This window comes from Mus pahari, chromosome 15 (genome assembly GCF_900095145.1).
Source record: "Mus pahari chromosome 15, PAHARI_EIJ_v1.1, whole genome shotgun sequence".
NCBI classification, from domain to species: domain Eukaryota; kingdom Metazoa; phylum Chordata; class Mammalia; order Rodentia; family Muridae; genus Mus; species Mus pahari.
Window position 1 is genome coordinate 56,758,471 of NC_034604.1, and position 4,538 is coordinate 56,763,008.

A 4,538-nucleotide genomic window follows, 5' to 3' on the forward strand; every position below is an offset into this window, starting at 1 on the left:
CGGCTGGGGCCATGCAAAGCTATGAAGAGCCCTCTAAAGTTAACAAGGCTCTGGGCAGAGCAGAAAGGAGCTTAGGCTACACCTTCAGGTCAGCCAGAGCGAGGCAGGCCAGGGGAGAATGCTGGAGATTCTGTGAAGTTGGCTGGAAGGAGTACGGATAATTGATGAGGGTCGGGATCGGGGAGGAGCAGAAAGGCAGGCAGAGACTTAGCTTCTGAGTGAGACTGGTGGCCACTTGGAGTCCTCCTCGGGCCAAGCTGTGCTCCTTAGAAGCAGAGCAGTACAGGTGTCTGGCTGGGTACGGTCGTTCAGCACGCGAGGCCTGCCTGGATAACCTTCTCCTTCCCTGGGCTTGCTGTTTGAAGTTCTGAGTTTAGCCATTCTGTCCCCCTTTTCCAGTGAGCCAGTAAAGAGAGTGGCCCATCGAAAACTATGTGTTCCAGTAACTGGCTGCTCTCCAGCCTCTCTTTCTTAGGCCAGAGGCAAACTATGATGGAAAGAATTCCTTAAGCAAATAGTTACCCTCATCTTCCCCACTGGTTTTTATTTAGGCTGCCCCATCCTGTCCCCAAACCCAACTTCTCTCTAGTATTATCCCTGAGCTGCCCGACACGGCCTGATGCAGCACCCAGGACCCCATCAGAGGACGACTGTCACACAGGACTGCGTGGGGATATGTGTGCCTTAAAGAGTTTATGCTGTAGAGGGAGTGGTGGAGTTGCAGAGGCAAAGTCAGAGGTGAAGAGTCAGTGTAAGCCGTGGTCCAGTATGTCCAGAAGAACGTAGCTGCTCTCCTGCATCTGACTTGCCTGGCACACTAGGATGGGCGGTAGATTCACTCAGGGGAGGCTGTAGGCTCAGTATGCATTATCCTGGCAGTTCTCAGTTCTGGAAAGCTCACACACTACACACACCGAGAAGACTTTTCTGTTCTAGTATTCCTGTCACCTCCAAAGGGGCCAGGGTGTTACCATTAGAAACGTTCCCTAAAACCCTGCGCTCAAAATATCGGATTACTTGGGGATCACGAAGACTGAAGGTCTTGAGAACTTCTCTGGTAGGCTGGTGAGCGGCCCCCCAAACCCCTTCTCCTCACTACCAGCAGCAGCAGCAGCAGCAGCAGCAACTGTGGGTTAACCCTCAGGCTATTGAACCAAGCATAACTTTCAACTCAGTTCCCTTCAATTGCCTTGTGAGTTTAGGGAGGCAGAGGGATTTACAGGAGACAAACAGAAACAGTACAGGCTGAGGCTTGCGTGTGTCACGGAGTCCTAGGACACCGGGGTGGCACGATGTTAGCTTCAGGCACACGTGTTCCAGGGCTGTGCCAGCAGAGGCTGACCTCGGCGGCTCTCCTGCACCTGCCTGGCTTAGGCTGAAGAAGATCTGAGATGCCAAAGCTCATGGACTCCCACGCCAGTCAGCTGCAAGGGATTTCAGTGTCCCCGTGAGTATAGAACGGACTCAAAGCCTACATGTCTAATGAGGGCTCCTGGGGCAAACAAGAACGATTGTGATGGTGGGCTGTGGCGCTCTCACCGTGGAGGCATGGTTTGTAAAACCGATCAAAACTTCACAAGACAGGCACTTAGCCTGCTTACCTGTGCTCAGGGGCTTACGATGGCGGCGCTTGTTGTCGATCTCACGACGTGATCAGGAATTCAGATGCAGAGTGTCAAAAGAGAGCTAAGCACCTGAGACCTCACCTGGTATGGCCAAGGGCTGGGTTTTGAGGAGATGGGTGGTTAGCACCTCTCTCCAACTGGCTAGTTTCAGCCATCCACCATTTCTGTGGCCTCAGAATAGAACTGGCCAAGAATTCTAAGAGTAATGTTTCCTGTTTCCAAATGTGAGATCTGCCTGGGCCCCAGTACTAGGTTCCCCAATACCACCCCAGTACTAGATTCCTCAGTACTACCCCAGTACTAGGTTCCTCAGTACCACCCCAGTGCTAGGTTTCTCAGTACTACCCCAGTGCTAGGTTCCTCAGTACTACCCCAGTGCTAGGTTTCTCAGTACCTCCCCAGTGCTAGGTTCCTCGGTACTACCCCAGTGCTAGGTTCCTCGGTATTACCCAGTGCTAGGTTCCTCAGTACTACCCCAGTGCTAGGTTCCTCAGTACTACCCCAGTGCTAGGTTTCTTGGTACCACCCCAGTGCTAGGTTCCTTGGTACCACCCCAATGCTAGGTTCCTCAGTACTACCCCAGTGCTAGGTTCCTCAGTACTACCATCACTTCCTTCCAGAGATGGTAAAATTACAAAGTGGAATAGTTTATTCTGATTCACAGTTTTGGAAGTTCCCATGCCCATTGCTTTGGTAAGGCAGTCCTTCATGGTGAGGGTGCCTAGCAAAGAAAGCTGGTTATTTATGGCGGCTGAGAAACCAAGAGACTAATGGAGTGCTAAGCACCCCAAGATTCATTTCAAGAGTATGTCCTTTTGTTGTTTGGTTTTTTAAGACAGGGTTTCTCTGTGTAGCCCTGGCTGTCGTGCACCTCACTCTGTAGACCAGGCTGGTCTCAGACTCAGAGATCTGAATGCCTCTGCCTCCCGAGTGCTGGGGTTGAAAGCATTTGCCACCACTGCCCAGCCAAGCACATGTTCTTGATGGTTAACTTCCTGCTACCAGGCTTCCCTTCCTAATAGCATCTACTATCTCCCCTCAGGACTCCTCTGAGGAGGGAGCCTTCAACATCGCATGGACCGTGGGGGGAGGGGACACTCCAGGTCCCAGCTTCCCATTTTAACCCATTTACATTGTTATTATTTTTAGTCTTCCTACTTTTTAAAAGAGACCATGGAGAAATCAAAGAGTGTATGTTGTGAGAAACACAGCAGTGGTTGAGAATGTGAGTGACTAAAACCTTTCCAGTGTTCAGGCCCGCTCTGTTGAAATCCACACACATGGGGCTTAAAGAGAGTAGTTGAGACGATTTCTATCTTGCCATTTCCAGTAAATGTAAAGAAAGAGGGTGGTCTAGTTGAAGTGTTCAGCTGCCAGGGTCAGCATTACTCCTCTTCAGTCCTGAGGGGTTGTTCAAGGTAAGAGAAAGGAAGAGAGAGGAATGCAATCAGAATCCAAACGAATGCAAAGAACCTGGCTCCTGCAGGTTTCTTCTCCCCAGAGGACCGGAAAGTATTTACATTATGTAATAAGCCGGAGTCCAATGGGAACCCCTGGTTATTATTAGATTTCCTCTCGAGAAGGATTTATAAATGAAAACACAACTTGCTATTTTAGAAGTTTGTTTTTCAGGGCAGAAAAAAAAAAAACGTGAAAAGAAAAACATCCATTCGGAGGCGCTCGTTTCTCCTCTTGTTCTCCAGGCTGAGGTCGCCTTTCATCTTGAGAGAAGAGGGCTCCTTTTGCTCTGCTTTTTTCTTCTCCTCTGTTCTCCAAATCTGGAAAAGTCTCCTTCATTTATGCTAAAGCTTTTCCTTACCCTGGACTGCGTTGCTGAAGGCAAGGCCTCCTGTTGTAGCTAAAGCCATGGGCTGAGAGCGCCCCCTAGTGGGACAAGCTGGAGGATGCTCAAGCTTTTGGGCAGTGGTGAGCTCTGGCCCAGCTCAGCACTTGGTGAGAGCACACAGCCCGGCTTCCTTAACCCTTCTTGCCTCTCTTAGAGCGAAGGCCCTACAGCATTTCTCAACCTGGGAGTCATGACACCTTTGGGGTTCGAAGGACCCTTGGAACTGCACATATTTGCATTAAGATTCATAACAGTAGCAAAATGACAGCTAAGAAGTAGCAATGAAAATAATTTTATGATGGGGGAGGCAGTCACTACAACATGAGGAACTGTATTAAAGGGTCGCAGCGTTATGAAGGTTGGGAACCACTGTCCTACACTGTATTCTGTGACCTCTGCTACTCAGGATCTCCAGGAGAAATGGCCTGGTTGCTGCTGTGGTAGCGGCCATATTTTACGGGCCAGTGAGGAGAACAGTGGCCTCTCTATGCCTTCTTGTCTTCCCTCAAATATTCTGCACACAGGGACTTCCTGTGTCTCCCATTTGTCTGAACGCCCCCCCCCCCCACCTGCAACCAAACCCTTCCCAAGCAAGAATGTCAGTCCCATTTTTACAGAGCCAGGTGAGTATGTGGGCCTATGGTGGTTTTAGCTATGTTCAGGAGGCCAGCACAGCTCCAGGCCGGAGCAGCTGCACACATCTGCAGAATGGAAGTTTCAGGAATGAGACCTACGAACCCAGTTCATGGCTTTGTTCCCAACAGATACAAAGATGCGTTCTTGAACAGGTTTTAATTTGGAAGATAAATGATACTTTGAAATATCATCCATATGAGGTAGGAGTAATCATTTATCCCACCTTTGTATAACTGACAAATGCATAAATGTGCTCGTTCGAATATATTGTCCTGGGGCCGGTGAGGGTGGGGGTGGGGGGGTGAGATCAAAGGATTGTGATTAGGCTAAATTCTGCTTCACAGATGATTTATGGGATATGTTTTACAATAAAAATGTCTGCCAAACAGAACCAGGTTGGTAGCAAGTCGCCCAATAAAATATTCAGGAGA